General features: G+C 40.6%; 1 protein-coding gene across 4 annotated transcripts in view; it reads left to right on the forward strand.

Moving 5' to 3' along the window:
* Window positions 1–243: 243 nt before the first annotated feature.
* Window positions 244–16,671, forward strand: part of RC3H1 (ring finger and CCCH-type domains 1) — an 85,155-nt gene continuing 68,727 nt past the window's right edge. For 3 of the 4 annotated variants that reach the window (XM_047704087.1, XM_047704090.1, XM_047704089.1), the window contains exon 1: window positions 244–375. The gene's annotated coding sequence lies outside the window, so the exon portion shown is untranslated. Of the gene's footprint in view, window positions 376–1,883; window positions 1,907–16,671 lie in introns of those variants that run through there. The other variant, XM_047704088.1, reaches the window with a different exon arrangement.

Below are 16,671 nucleotides of genomic sequence, written 5' to 3' on the forward strand. Positions count from 1 at the left end.
CCCTCCCTCCGTCCCTCCTCTCCGCGCGCCCCGCCCCCCCAAAGGAGGGGCCTCGCCCTCGTCCCCGCCCCAGTCTCCGGGGCGGGCCGGAGCCCGAGGAAGAGGAAGGGGACGAGGACAACGAGCGACGGGGCGGAGGAGGAGGTGGAGGAAGAGGAGGCCGACCAACAAGATGGCCCCTGCTGCAGGAGCAGCCTCGGCAGCAGCAGGTGGGAGGCTGGAGGCGGCGCTGGCTGTGGCGACGGCGGCCGTGGCCCGGCGGCCTGGGACAGAATCAGAGTCGACGGTGGCGGCGGCGGCGGCGGCGGCTGCCGCGGCAGTGGCGACGGCCGCGGGGACTCGGAGCTGAGAGGAGCTGCTGCTCGGACCAGCGCGGTGAGCGAGCGGCTGGCGGCGGCGGCGAGGGGAGCGCGGGGCAGCCCCCCGGCCTCCGTCGGGAACAATAGGCAGCCGCGGCTGGGGAGAGGCAGTCCTCGCCCGCCCTCCGCCCCTCGGCGGTAGCGGCCGCCGCCCCCCCACCCCACCCCCCGCCTCGGCCCAGCCGGCGGCGGCGGGGCTTGTCAGCGCCCGGCGTCCTTAGGCCTCAGGCCTCCGAGCGCGGTCGCGAGGGCCTTGCCGGGTGGGTAGGCCGTGGGGAGGTGCGGACGCCGCCCCGGCCGAGGGGAGGGCGCGGGAGACTTCGGCCGGAGGGAGGAGGCCAAAAGGCCGCCCAGCTCGGCGGTTACTCCGAGGGCCTCGGCGTTCGGAGAGTGCGCGCAGGAAATGCTTTTTGGACCCCCCCGGTCTGTGGGGGTGGGGAGGTGAAGGCGTCTGTAAACTGGCACCGCCTCCGCGTCCCTGAACTCGGGGCTGCTCCCTTCCCTGACCCCTTGAGCGCTCCCCTTCTCCGACCCTGTGGGTTTCACGGTGTCTGTTTCCGCGAAGCTCCTGGAGATCGGGCCAGATGGTCTTGTTTCTTCCTGATGGCGAAAGGGGAATCGTGTATGCGGGTGTCTTTTTAAAAAAATTTACGTGTAACAGCAAGAAACATGCGAGGTAAAACGCGATTATCGATAAGGGCTGGGGAGGGATGGAGGGCCAAAGGATGTTCTTAAAACATCTCTTGGCTTCAGTACCCTCTACACATCAGTTATGACCACGTCCCGGGTGAGAGTGAAACAAGGGCTCTTTTGGAGCAGTAATAATCTAACTCTTGACATCCCAGAATAGTCCATGAAACTGGAAACAAAGCCACTAACTGGCAACGCGAAGACCAATGTTTGAATAGAACTTTTCTTCAAACGAACCGTTTTGAATTATTAATGTGCCGCATAAGAAACAACAACAACATTAGCCCAGAATGGACCTAACGAAGAAGCATTTCTTCAGGAGAGAAGTGGTTCTTCTCCGGGCTAGAACTTCTTGTGTCTCGTCTCCTGTTCTAATTTTTGCCTTTCAGTAATTTGTTCTAAGGCTTAACCTTTCCTTTGAGTTTGAGATGTGATTTCTAAAGCAGATTTTAGTAAGATTTCAAGACTTTTTTTGTAACTTTCAAAAACTAGAAACCACTGTTCTCTTTTGAGGGTTTAGGCTTTTGGAGGGCCAGCTCTTTATTGCATTTGCCCTCCAGCAGTGGTGCCTGTAACTTCAACAGTTAACTGTGACAACACCTAAATTTAATTTTTTGAGACCTCTACCTCGTGCATTTCCAGGTGGGGGTGGGGTGGGGTGGGGTGATTCAAGTTATTTCTATTCCAGTTTCTACCCAGGTGTGCAGAAATTTATATTAAAATTGATTGGATTATCCAGGAAGATTGCTTTCTACTATTTAATGTTCAGTTGCGAGGCCCACCTAGTTTGTGTTCTTAAAAGGAAGATTGATCTGTGCAGAGAAGATGCCAGTTAATATCTTTTATCCATTTTTAGGGTAAATTTCTACTTAGAATTGTCTGTGTTGTAATTCAGAGCATTTTTAGGTTATGTGAAATTTAATGAGTGGAGCTAGTCCTTAATTCTTTCAGGAGAATTGAGAGTAAATACATTAGCAATCAAACAAACATGGAGGTTGAAGTATCTTATTGTTGTTTAGGGTTGAAGTGAAGTGGAAAAATATAAATAACTTTCATTTTATGCCTAGCATAAATAATGTAGATGTTTTGACTTTAAAGTGATGGGGAAAGAACAACTTTGACATGGCTTCAGCAAATGTGAATTTTCAGGGAGTAATTTTCAGAAAGGACACTTTTTTTTTGAAGTGCTGAAACCCATAATTTTTTTAACGCTTAATTTGTGCATGTACTCTAGCTTGTAATGATGCTTAATTTGTGCATGTACTCTAGCTTGTAATGATGCTTATATTTATTTATATTTATATTTATTTGTGACCCTAAACCTATTAGAATGTACAAGTTTGAGAATCTTAAGTGGTTAGTTTGCTTTGTTACGAAAAAAAAATCTCTTCTTGTTGTATGAAGGACTAATTTGCCTCATACTTAATAACATTTTTCTGAAAAACAAAAGATTTTTTTTTTTTAAACATTTTATTTGTCAGAGAGAGAGATCGGGAGCGCACAGGAGCATTGTGGGGACAGGCAGGCAGAGAGAGATGCAGACTCCTGGCTGAGCAAGGAGTCTGATGTGGGGAGGTGATCTTAGGACCCTGGGATCGTGATGAGCCAAAGGCAGACAGGTAGCCAACTGGGCCACACAGGGGTCCCCAAACAAAATATTTTTAAATGTTAAAGTTTTGTATTTGAAATTGGGTGTTAACAATTTATGGTTTGGATCTGGGTCCCTATTTCTGTTTAATGTTGAAAAACCTTTTAGAGACTTCTGGTTTTAATAGGTGTCAAAACTCTTTTAAGATATCCCTGCATCGTCATATTTTATCAGTGTTTATTCTGATAATTTCAGTTTCTCAAGTAATATTTAAGAATTTCCTTGTAAGGTTTTGGAATCATAGCTTAAGAACTAGATTTGCATTTTCTTGGTAATATTAAAAGTTAATATATATGATTAATTTGAAGAATTTGAGTTTTTTCTACCTAAAAAATTTAGTTTTTCAAAGCATTTTTGTTGAATGAGTAAAAACATTCACTTTTAATTCTCCTATTTAGGCTATAATATTGGTGGTATTGTTCTCACTTTATATATGAAGAATCTGAGGCTAGGAGAAGCTATGTCACTAGCAAAAAGGCCACATAATTAATAGGTAAAAGAGCTTACTCAAACCCAGGTCTTGTGGACAAATTAGATGCTTTACTACTGCCACCATGTGTCTCAAGGTTTAACTTTGAAGCCTTTCCTATGTTGACGGATTTCCTTGTTTTGATCAGCAGCTGTGCTTTGTAATGTTGTACTTGCCTTTAGCCCTACTATCTTTCTATTAACATTATTTATACACTGCCAAATACTTCTAAGTTGTTTTTTTTTTTTTAAGATTTTATTTATTTATTTGACAGAGAGAGAGAGATCACAGGTAGGCAGAGAGACAGGCAGAGAGAGAAGGGGAAGCAGGCTCCCCGTCGAGCAGAGAGCCCGATGCGGGGCTCGATCCAGGACCCTGAGATCATGACCTGAGCCGAAGGCAGAGGCTTTAACCCGCTGAGCCACCCAGGCGCCCCGTCACTTCTAAGTTTGAGAAAGTATTTATTCATGTGAATTACAAATGAAACACTTATTTTTGCTTTTAGTAAATTTAAATGCGGTTGATCTAGAAACTCATACCATTTACATAGGACAGATTTGTTGTATTACTGTAATCGTTTCATGGCTTTAATTTGCTATGTAAACAGTTGCTAAATTGTGCCTGTGAAATACTTCATGGAAATTTAAAAATGCTTTAGTAACATTCACGGATGCTCAAGTTGGGTCAGCTAACATTTGAAATTCTCCATTTATAATTTTTTTAAGGCCATAAACCATTTAGAATTCTACACCATTTTTTTGTCTCTAGATCTTGGGGTTCAAAATGGAATTCTGTGGGAGGCTAGATAATCTACCCTTGGATATATCTTGAGAGTGGTTGGCACTCAACACAGTGAAGAATACACTGATAAATGATCCTTGTTTGGTGGATACCTCGGAGCAAGATGTTCTTTGGCAGGGTATACTGACCTGCTTCAGCTTTGGCCCTGTCAACGTTCGGGAGTTCAGATATTCTTTGAGGTTAGATTCAAATGTATTTAAATTCTCACATTGGCCTGCATCAAAACAGTCACAGTAGATTTCAAAATCAGCCTGTTTTTGTAGATGTTTTTGAAGACCTTATTCTCTTGTTTAATCCTGGAGTCTAGGCTGGATTTGGACTAGCCATGGAGGTTGTTACGCCCTAAGAATGATTTTGTCTGGCGTGATACAAAGGAATTTTTCTTATTCCAAAGTTTCTTAGATTCTGTTTTTTTTTTTTTTTTAAAGATTTTATTTATTTATTTATTTATTTATTTATTTGTTAGAAAGAGAGAGAGAGAGAGGGAGCGAGCATGAGCACAGGCAGACAGAGTGGTAGGTAGAGGCAGAGGGAGAGAAGCAGGCTCTCCGCTGAGCAAGGAGCCCGATGTGGGACTCGATCCCAGGATGCTGGGATCATGACCTGAGCCGAAGGCAGCTGCTTAACCAACTGAGCCACCCAGGCGTCCCAGATTCTGTGTTTTTAAGTGAGCAGTTTACTAATCCTAAATTATGTTGCCTTATATCCCCAGGACATTTAACTTTAGCATATTTATTTATAGCTGTTATTGGTCAGACTTGTGCCTTTTCACTTCTTATATAATATTCTTGTTTACCCTTTATGTAATATTAGGCACTTCTTATTAGTTCACAGTGTTTTCCTAATTGGTTGAGGTTTGGGAAAAGAATTTTTTTTTTTAAAGATTTTATTTATTTGACAGACAGAGATTGCAAGTAGGCAGAGAGAGGAGGAAGCAGGCTCCCTGCCGAGCAGAGAGCCCCATTCGGGGCTCGATCCCAGGACCCTGGGACCATGACCCGAGCTAAAGGCAAAGGCTTTAGCCCACTGAGCCACCCAGGAGCCCCTGGGAAAAGAATTTTAGTATAAAATTTTAGTTGACCTTTCGTGCACAGTTGAGCTGACTGAAATTGTGACCTGTGGTAGAGGAGTGAATATTTTAAGGTTCATCTATGTTTTTCTTCGAGATTATTAACAAATATATGTCTTATGTCAGCAATATTTTGATGTTAAGCATTTTAGCACTGACGTTAGTACTCATCACACTGATTATTACTGTGAGTATATGGTAATAATTTAACTTGTAATGCATCAAAAAATCTCCAAGATCTAAATAGCATTTGAACATGGTGGCAATTTTTTTTTTTTTTAAAGATTTTATTTATTTGACAGAGATCACAAGTGGACAGAGAGGCAAGCAGAGAGAGAGAGAGAGAGGAGGAAACAGGCTCCCTGTGGACAGAGAGCCCGATGTGGGACTCGATTCCAGGACCCTGAGATCATGACCTGAGCTGAAAGCAGTGGCTTAACCCACTGAGCCACCCAGGTGCCCCGGTGGCAATGTTTTTGAAGAAGAACTCTAAAGAGGCCATTATATATATATATGTATTATATGTATATTATATATACATTATATGTATATATATATAATATATATATATATATCTTGACATAAACAACTTTTTAATTAAGGTTCAGTTCATTTAACATAAAACTAGTAATTTTTTTTTTAAGATTTTGTTTGTTTATTTGACAGAGAGAGATCACAAGTAGACAGAGAGGCAGGCAGAGAGAGGGAGGGAAGCAGGCTCCCGGCTGAGAAGAGAGCCTGATGCGGGGCTCGATCCCAGGACCCTGAGATCATGACCTGAGACGAAGGCAGAGGCTTTAACCCACTGAGCCACCCAGGCACCCAGTAATTTTAAAGTAAGCAGTTCAGTAGCAATATAGTCACAATGTTGTGCAGCCACCACTGTCTTAATTCCAAAACCCTTTGATCACCCCCAAAGGAAACTCTGTACCCATTAGGCAGTTATGCCCCCTTCCCCCCTCCCCCTGGTCCCTAGCAAGCACCATTCTACTTTCTGTCTCTGTGGAATTAACATAAATTTATATTGAATCAAGATTAAGAAGCAGTATAATTGAAATTGTAGGAAAAAACTTCAGGATATGATTGTTAGGAATCAAAAACCACCTCATTCTTTGCATGCTTTTCTTGAGTACAGTAGGCAGACTGCCAGGGACTCTTTATGGAAGAAAAGTTGAAAGTCACAGCAATTTGCAGTTTTAATTTTGATGATTCCAAAGGGGTTCTACTCAAATTCTCAGACTCATTTGTATTTCCTTATTGGGTTATGAGAATTAACTAAATTATGATGTTCTATACAGATAGGAGCAGCTAAGACTGAGTTTGCTCTCTACAACTTGTTTGCCTTTTGGTTTCTCTCTCTCTTGTTTTTTCCTCCCCCCTCCCTTTTTTTTTTTTTTTCCTTAATGTATAGAAGAAATTTGGAATGTTAAGAGACAAGGGCTTATTTGAGATTATATTGGAAAATGATTGTTAGGTTGAAATTCCTTGATCTTTATGAATCTGACTTTATAATTATTTTACTCAGCTAATCTTTGGAGCTGTAATTTACCTGACACTCTGCTTTTAATCACATGTTGAATAAGTATTAAAAACCTAGGTTTTGGCTTTACCTGACTCCCTCCAGAAACATGACACTGTTACAGAACCAATTGATCTGTAGCTTTTTTCCCTTGGTTTAGTTTATGGATTGAGGGAAAAAATTATTAAGCTTTCTTTTCTGGAATAATGTGTAATGCACTTGGACCTCTGAAATTTTATTTATTTTTAAAGTAATCTCTACACCCAACATGGGGCTCAAACTCAACAATCCCAGGATCAAGAGTCACACACTCTACCCACCAAGTGAGCCAGACAACCCTTTTTTAAAAAAAATTTTTTTCAGGTCACCTGGGTGGCTCAGTGGATTAGTTGTCTGCTTTCAGTTTGGGTCATCATCCTGGGGTTCTGGGATTGAGTCCCGCATCCAGGTCCTTGCTCATTGGGGAGCCTTCTTCTCGCTCTGCCTGCCTCTCCTCTTGCTTGTTCTCTTTTTCTCTCTCTCTCTGTCAAATAAATAAAATCTTTTTTTAAAAAAAACTTTGTTTTTTTTTTTCTTTTTAGTAATCTTTACACCCAAGATCAAGAGTTGCCTGTTCTTCCTGACTGACCCAGCCCAGTGCCCCAGACTTCTGTAAATTTAGAATTGCTTAATTTGAAGTTTCAGTTTCAGGCTTTGGAAATACTCTTATCCTTTTCTTAAATTCAGAATGGTACTCCCCCCCCCCAATTAAATTGAAATCTTTAAGTTTATGGTGATAGGTGCAAAACAGGTTTCATGTTATTAGTAAAGATTTGTAATGAATTACAGGAGATCTAAGTGAGGCAGAAAATTTTGAATTTTGATATTAATCTCCCTCTCCCCCCCGCTTTTTTTTTTTTTTTTTAACGATTTTATTTATTTGAGAGAGAGAGCGCGCACAAGAAGGGGAGGGTCAGAGGGAGAAGCAGACCCCTGCCGAGTGGGACTTGATCCCAGGACTCCAGGATCATGACCCGAGCCAAAGGCAGTCACCCGACCAACTGAGCCATCCAGGCACACACACCCCCCCCCCCCCCGCTTTTTAAAATGTGGTTTTAAATATTCATATTTTCTTAGTTGTTTCCAAATGTCAAGAGTTCTCCATCAGACTTGAAAACACTCTAAAACAAGCCCTTAGCAACCTCCACATTACTCTTGATATCCTCTGGCCATAATCTTGGGACAAGAAGGGCATATAAAAAGTCACTTAAGTAATAGCCCTTTTTCAAGGGAAAACTTCATTATAAGGGCAACTTAAAAAGTGATGAGGAAGGGGCTCCTGGGTGGCTCAGTGGGTTAAGGCCTCTGCCTTCGGCTCAGGTCATGGTCCCAGTGTCCTGGGATCGAGCCCCACATCGGGCTCTCTGCTTGGCGGGGAGCCTGCCTCCTCCTCTCTCTCTGCCTGCCTATCTGCCTACTTGTGATCTCTATCTGTCAAATAAATAAATAAAATCTTTAAAAAAAAAAGTGATGAGGAAGAATTACTTACAAATACTTAGACAATTAAGTACTTTTCTTTAATAGGGGGACTTTTTTCAGAAAAGTATTAACTCTTTATAAATATTTCTATATTTTTATATATACCTCATTTATTTTTTATAGTAACATAGGAAAGCTAGTATACTAAAGTAATACATTTAATCATTGGGGTGCCTGGGTGACTCAGTCAGTTAAGCGTCAGACTCTTGGTTTCGGCTCAGGTAATGATCTCCCAGTCCTGGGATTGAGCCCTAGTGTGGTTCCATACTCCATCTGGGTTTGCTTCACATTCTTTCTCCCTTTCCCTCCCACTTCATCCCTCCCCACCTATATTCGTCCTTTGTGTGCCTGCTCTCTCTCTCTTTCAAATAAATAAATTCTTTAAAAAAGAACAAAACAGAACATTTATCACTAACATCTTTAAGTGAAGTGATGTTTAGAAATCTATACTTAAAAATATGGCTTAGTGGAAGATTTGTGAGTGAATTAGGATTATTGGATTCTTAGCTTTATTACAGAGCAGTAGTTCATCTCTCCAGGTCCCAGTTTAGAATAAGAAGTATACAAAAAGACTTTTAATTGTTAGAAGATTAATGAACCAGACCATCTGCACTAAGGCACTGATTTAGGAATTCTCTTGGTTTGTACATAATTCTAATAAATTTGATTATCTGTTCTCTAATTCCATAGCAGATTAAAAGGTGCAAATTAGCTGTGGGAGTAGAGGCACTATAGGTAAAAGGGACAGCAAGTGGAGGGGTTTACAGAAAAAAACCATGTTAGCTTGGTGCCATTTAATATAGGGACAACACCTCAGTAGACTGAGTGTGTCATTATTTAATTATTATGCTATATAACTTATTCCTTTTTTTTTTAACCTATTCCTGATGATAAATTCATTGTAGGAAAATTCAGTTATGTTCATAATTTTGGGAGTCATAAAAATATGTACAGAGTATATTAGAACACAGTCTTTGGAGTCAGATATCTATGTTCCTATCTTTTATCACTTAAGCTTTATGATTCTTCATCTCTAAAAACAGAAATGATAATACCTTCCTTTGTTTATTTTTTTTAAAGATTTTATTTATTTGACAGAGAGAGAGATCACAAGTAGTCAGAGGTAGGCGGGGGGGGGGGGGGGGGAGCAAGGGGTGGGGGAAGCAGGCTCCCTGCTGAGCAGAGAGCCTGATATGGGGCTTGATCCCAGGACCATGAGACCATGACCTGAGCCGAAGGCAGAGGCTTAACCCACTGAGCCACCCAGGCGCCCTAGATAATACCTTCCTTTTAAAGATTTGTTTTGGGGGTGCCTGGGTGGCCAGTAAGTTAAGCAACTCAGTCTTGGTTTTAGCTCAGGTCATGAGACCTGAGTCCTCCCCCCAGGCTCCTCCCTCTGCTCCTTCCTGCTGCTAGCACACACATCTGCGTGGACATGTGCATGCATGCTCTCTCTCTCTCTCTCTCTCTCTCAAATAAATGAATGAATAAATGAAATCTTAAATAAAGATTTATTTTGAAGTTTAAAATGAGATAACCTACATCTTCAGTATAGTACCTGATACATAGTACTCACTCAATAAATAATTTTCCTCCATAAATTCTGTTTAACAAAAATCATTTTAGAAGGATATTCATCTAGACTATTTGAAATCGTTTTGCTACTGAAGCTGCATATAAACTTTGTGTAGTTTAGGATTAAATGTATGTGTATTTTTTTTTCCTAAGGTTTTTTTTTTTATTTTTTATTTTTTTTTAAAGATTTTATTTATTTATTTGACAGACAGAGACCACAAGTGGGCAGAGAGGCAGGCAGAGAGAGGAAGGGAAGCAGGCTCCCTGCTGTGCAGAGAGCCCGATGCGGGGCTCGATCCCAGGACCCTGGGATCATGACTTGAGCCGAAGGCAGCGGCTTAACCCACTGAGCCACCCAGGCGCCCCATAAGGTTTTATTTTTAAGTAAACTCTACACCCAGTGTGGGGCTTGAGTTTACAACTCCGAGATTAATAGTCATATGCTATACAGTGAGCTAGCAAAATGTCCCTGTATGTATACTTTTGAAAGTAGTGGTCAGAAATGAGATACCAGGGTCGCCTGGGTGGCTCAGTGAGTTAAAGCCTCTGCCTTCGGCTCAGGTCATGATCCCAGGGTCCTGGGATCGAGCCCCGCATCAGGCTCTCTGCTCCCCTGCTCCCCCTGCCCACCGCCTGCCTCTCTGCCTACTTGTGATCTCTGTCAAATAAATAATAAAATCTTTAAATTTAAATTTAAATTAAATCTTTAAATCTTTAAATCTGTGCTATTCCTTACCAGCCATTAGCTACAAATGGCTACTTAAATATAAAATTTGTAATAGACTTAATTTTTTTTTTTTTAAAGATTTTATTTTTATTTATTTATTTGTCGGAGAGAGAGAGGGAGAGAGAGCGAGCACAGGCAGACAGAGTGGCGGGCAGAGGCAGAGGGAGAAGCAGGCTCCCTGCTGAGCAAGGAGCCCGACGTGGGACTCGATCCCAGGACGCTGGGATCATGACCTGAGCCGAAGGCAGCTGCTTAACCAACTGAGCCACCCAGGCGTCCCTAGACTTAATTTTTTTAGAGCAGTTTTTTAGAGCAGTTTTAGGTTTATAGAAAAATGTCCTGAAGGTACAGATTTTCCGTATACACCTTCCCCTTACGGTTACTTCTGTTAACATCTTGTATTAGTGTGCATTTGTTATAATTGATGACCCAGTGTTGATAAATTGTTATTAACTAAGTTCCATAGTTTATATGAGGATTCACATTTTGTGCTGTGTAGTTTCCTGAGTGAGATTGTCTTCTTTCACTTAGCAATGTAAAGTTTAAGGTTCTTCTATGTCTTTTTGTGGGGCTTGAGAGCTCATTTTTTTTTTTAAGATTTTATTTATTTATTTGTCTGAGAGAAAGAGCTTACATAAACAGGGGGAACAGCAGGCAGAGGGAGAAGCAGGCTCCCTGTGAGCAAGGAGCCTGATGCAGGACTTATGATCCCAGGACCTGACCTGAGTGGAAGACAGAAGCTTAACTGACTGAGCCACCCAGGTGTCCCTAGCTCATTTCTTTTTACTACTAAGTAATATTTCATTTTGTGCATAAACTTAAGTTTTAATTAATTAAAATAAAATAAAGTTTAAAATTTAGTTCCTCAGTTGTACCAGGCCACATTTCAGTGGTTCAGTAATCACATGTGGCTAGAGTGGCTACCATACTGGAAACTGAAGACAAAGAACATCTCAGGAAATTTTATTGAAGAGTGCTGATGTAAACTATCCTCTGACGGTCCAGTTTTCTGTTTATGTTCACTCTCAGAGAAAACTTACTTCTTTACATGATCTCAGTTTGTCCTCAGGCCTACATTTTCTGTGCTTTGTTGCTTGTGTCACTGGCAGCCCTGAACTTATACATAATAAACTTTACCCCCTGAATGAAACAGAAACAGTCTTACCAAATAAATATTGTCCATTAATGGTTTCCATGATTTCTTTTTAGAATGTCATCTTTTACTCCATTTTTTGGTGTTCCTAAAATCTAGAGTCACCTTTTCTTGTTTTTTCTAAACCTTTCAAATTTATTTTTCAAGGATATACAGGTCTCAGAGCTAATAAGTGGCAGTATTGAGATTAGAATTTAGGTCTCCTTAACCTAGTTCTCTCTTGGGCTCCGCACTAATTGGGGTTGCCTTTACAGTTGTGTTTGAAGTTACAATCACTTTTGAAAGAGGTCATTGGGAACCATTTAATTATATACTATCTAATTTTAAATAGTATATTTATAGATCAAAACTATAGATTTAATAGTTATATTATTCTTATTCTTTAAATAATTAGAATCTTAAAGAAGAAAATTATCCCATTTAGCTGATTTCTTCTTATAATTCAGTTATGGGAAAATATTTTTGAGTATGAGTCATTTTCAATAATGAAAATTAATTTCCACAACTAATTATGAATTGGCTAGTAAGGGTGAATAGAATTTAACTGAACATTATTGGCATCCAGAATTCCGTGTTGGCACTTGGCTTTACACTTGGGTTCTATTCATACTACATTTTAATCTGTAAAATCCAAATTGGTTACCACATGAACTTGTATCTTCCTTAATTCACCTTGGTGAAGTTTCCAGAGCTTGAGAAGTGGAGAACCTTATGTCATTCTCTTTTGCCATTTTTTTTTTTTTTTTAAGATTTTATTTATTTGGGGGGCGCCTGGGTGGCTCAGTGGGTTAAAGCCTCTGCCTTTGGCTCAGGTCATGATCCCAGGGTCCTGGGATCGAGCTCCGCATTGGGCTCTCTGCTCATTGGGGAGCCTGCTTCCCCCTCTCTCTCTCTGCCTGCCTCTCTGCCTACTTGTGATCTCTGTCTGTCAAATAAATAAATAAAATCTTTAAAAAAAAAGATTTTATTTATTTGACAAACAGAGATCACAGGAGGCAGAGAGGCGGGTGGGGGAGTGGGGTGGGGTGGGGGTGGGAAGCAGACTCCATCCCAGGACCCTGAAATCATGACTTGAGCCAAAGGCAGAGGCTTTAACCCACTGAGCCACCCAGGCACCCCCCCCCCCCTTTTTTAAATAAATAAGCTATAGCTCTACTTTTGCTGAAAGTAGCTATGTTGTGTTTGGTCTTGATTTGACCTTCCCTGTATCCGTATACAGTCATGCTTGCTCAAAAGTCCATTTTTGTGGAGATGTTCTGTTAAAGAGTCTTCCATATTTAAGTGCTGTACTTTAAAAAAAAAACCTTGGGTTTTAGCCTTCCTTTTGAAATGCTTTCCCTATAATTACTCTTTTAAAAGCCATGTTTTATGTGTCAAATTTTACATTAATTACCCCATTGAAATAAGTTTTTGAACTGTTTTGATTAAACAGTCTTTGCTTGAATTTAGCTTTTCTTTAACTTTATCAGAGGGTTAAAAATAAATGTAAGGTTCTATATATTTAGAAAATTTGAGTTATAGATTCTGTGGATTTACTCATTATCTGAGTCATTTTTTTCAGAGATGTGATTTTATTATGATAGGTCTGTAGGTATGCAGTTGATGAAAACCTGTTCATAAGAGCCCAGAAGGCCTATTTATTTTCTTTCTACTGCTATTAAAAAAAAAAAAAATGGTTTTGTGAAATTAAAAAATCCTTAGGATAGATAGATCTCTAAATGTACTTAAGAGTAACTTAGAATATCACAAAGGCCAGAATAGATAATACTCTTATGAAAGCATCATTGAATATTGAAGTAGTAGCACCTAGTTTCCTAATGATTGACATGGATTAGTTAATTCATTGTACTCTGTGTCAAGATAAAACTCAACAGCTTCTTAGGTGCATAATGGCAAAATGGGGGGGGGGAGGGTGGAGGGAAAGGAAATAGGGAGTAAAACCTGTCAATAGGTTCTCCATATTTGGGAAAGATTTCGGGTTCAGTTGTTGATTTTTTTAAATTCTTTTTTCTTTTTAAAAGACTTTTTTTTTTTTTAAGATTTTATTTATTTATTTGACAGAGAGAGATCACAAGTAGGCAGAGAGGCAGGCAGAGAGAGAGGAAGAAGCAGGCTTCCTGCTGAGCAGAGAGCCTGATGTGGGGCTCGATCCCAGGACCCTGGGATCATGACCTGAGCTGAAGGCAGAGGCTTTAATCCACTGAGCCACCCAGGTGCCCCTTTTTGAAAGACCTTTTTTTTTTTTTTTTAAAGATTTTATTTAGTTATTTGACAGACAGAGATCACAAGTAGGCAGAGAGGCAGGCAGAGAGAGAGAGGAAGGGAAGCAGGCTCTCTGCTCAGCAGAGAGCCCGATGTGGGGCTCGATCCCAGGACCCTGAGACCATGACCCGAGCCGGGCAGAAGCTTAACCCACTGAACCACCCAGGCGCCCTTTGAAAGACTTTTTAGAGCAATTTTAGATTCACAGCAAATTGAGAAGGTACTGCAATTTCTCATATACTCTCTGCTCCCACACATGCACAGTCTCCTCCAAAAAAAAAAAAAAAGATGATGAATTCTACATGACATTTAAAGTCCATAGTTTACATAGGGTTCATTCTTGGTGTGGTATATTTAATGGGTTTGGACAAATGTATAATGACAAGTATTCACAGTTACAATATCATACAGAGTATTTGCATTACCCAGAAAATCCTCTGTGTTCTGCCTATTCATCTCCTCATTCCAACTCCTAGCAGCAACTGATCTTTTTATTGTTTCCCTAGTTTTGCCTTTTCCATAGTGTCCTGTAGTTGGAATCCTGCAGTAAGTAGCCTTTTCAGGTGGCTTCTTTCTTTTAACAATGCATTTAAGTTTTGTCCATGTTTTTTCATAGCTTAATGCTGAATAATATTCCACTGTCTGGATATACCACAGTTTATCTATACTGAAGGACGTCTTGGTTGCTTGCTTCCAGGTTTTGTAGGTTATGAATAAAGCTGCTCTAAACATCCGTTTACAGGTTTTTATATAGTCATAAGTGTTCAGCTCCTCTGGGTAAATAGCAAGGAAAGTGACTGCTTGATAGTATTGTGAGAGTATGTGTAGTTCTAAGAAACCATCAGACTATTTTCAAAAGTAGATGTCCCATTTTGTATTCCTACCAACAGTGAATGAGAGGTCCTGTTGTTCCACTTCTTTGCCACCATTGGGTGTTGTATATGTTCTGGATTTTGGCCATTCTGATGAGTGTATAGTAGTATCATGGTGTTTTAATTTGCATTTTCCTGATGATTTATGATGTGGAGTATCTTTTTATGTGTTTATTTGGAATATAATTTTAAAAAATTTTAAGTAGCTCCCTGCCCAGCGTGGAGCCTAATGTAGGGCTTGAATTCACAACCCCAAGATCAAGACCTGACCTGAGATCAAGAATCAGACACTTAACCAACTCAGCCCCCAGGTGCTCTGGAATAAGATATTGTATAATTGGAACTATACAATATGTAGTCTTTTCAGATTAGCTTTTTTTTTTTTCTTTTGAACATTTTATTTGTCAGAGAGAGAGAGTGCGTGTACACAAGCAGAGGGAGAAGCAGGTTCCCCTGTGAGCAAGGAGCCCGATGACAGGCTCAATCCCAGAACCCTGGGGTCATGACCTGAGCTGAAAGTAGAGGCTCAACCGACTGAGCCACCCAGGCACCCCTCACATTAGCCTCTTTATTGTTACATTTTTAATCCGCCACTTCACTTTTAGTTTTCCTGGGTTATAGATATTTTTAAGGATGTGCTTAATTTTGGAAGCATACTTTCTTCTAAATATTAAGTACCAATATTAAAAAGTTTGACTCTTTGTGTCGTGATACATCCTGCTGTCCTAAGTCCTATTGCCATTCGGCTTTATCTTTTATGTGAATTGTCCCAACACTATCTTTAGGAATATGAAACTTGTTACAGTCAGGCACAGTAGTGATTTTTTTCAGTCCTTCAACAATTACTGAGCAAATATTACACGCTATGCAGCATACAACAATATGGACTTTCTCATATAGAAAGAACATAGAATATATTGGAAACACAAGAAGAGTACCTAATATAGGCTGGGCTAAAAAAGGCTTCTTGAAAGAGCTTCCTGACCTAAGTGGGCCTTAAAGGATGAGTAGAGGTTTAATATTCTAGATTTAGGGGAATACTTGAACCAAACAAAACCTAGAGTGGAAAAGAATACATTGTGTGCAAGGAAACCTTAATACTTCTGTTGGTAGAGAATAAAATATGAGGCAGATGATGGTGAAAAGTAAGATTGGAGAGGTAAGTGGGGGCCACATCCTAAAGATCTTTATGGCATGTTCAGGTACTTGGGATTGATCCTCTTCAGGCATCATTGAAGAAATTGTTGATGTTTTTTAAATTGAGGTATAATATGTATGCAGTAAAGAGTAATAAAATCTTGGGGTGCCTGTATGGTTCAGTCTGTTAAGTGTCTTCCTTCAGCTCAGGTCATGATCTCAGGGTCCTCGGGTCCAGCCTGGGTTTGGGCAGGGAGTCGGCTTCTCCCTCTCACTATCTCTCTGTGAGCTCTTGCTCACGCGTGCGCTCTCTCTCTCTCTCTCTCAGGTAAATAAATAAAATCTTTAAAAAAAAAATAGTAAAGGGGCGCCTGGGTGGCTCAGTGGGTTAAAGCCTCTGCCTTCAGCTCAGGTCATGATCCCAGGGTCCTGGGATCGAGCCCCACATCGGGCTCTCTGCTCAGCGGGGAGCCTGCTTCCTCCTCTCTCTCTCTCTGCCTGACTCTCTGCCTAATTGTGATCTCTGTCAAATAATAAATAAAATCTTTAAAAAAAAATAGTAAAAACGTCTTAGGGGCCCATCTTGGATGACTTTTACATACATACACTTGTGATATACCAGAACACTACCTAGATTAAGATACCTACCATTTCTAGCACCTAAGAATTCTTTCTTCTGTTTCCCAGGCAATACCCTCCCCACTGCCTCCCACCTTTATCAACAGGTATTCTAACTTCTAGCACCATAGATACTTTGTTTCTTTTCTTTTTTTTTTTAAGATTTTATTTATTTGACAGAGATCACAAGTAGGCAGAGAGGCATAGAGAGAGAGAGAGAGAAGAGAGAGAAGAAGAGGAGGAAGCAGGCTCCC

This window comes from Lutra lutra, chromosome 15, assembly GCF_902655055.1.
Source record: "Lutra lutra chromosome 15, mLutLut1.2, whole genome shotgun sequence".
In the NCBI taxonomy this organism is placed as follows: Eukaryota; Metazoa; Chordata; class Mammalia; order Carnivora; family Mustelidae; genus Lutra; species Lutra lutra.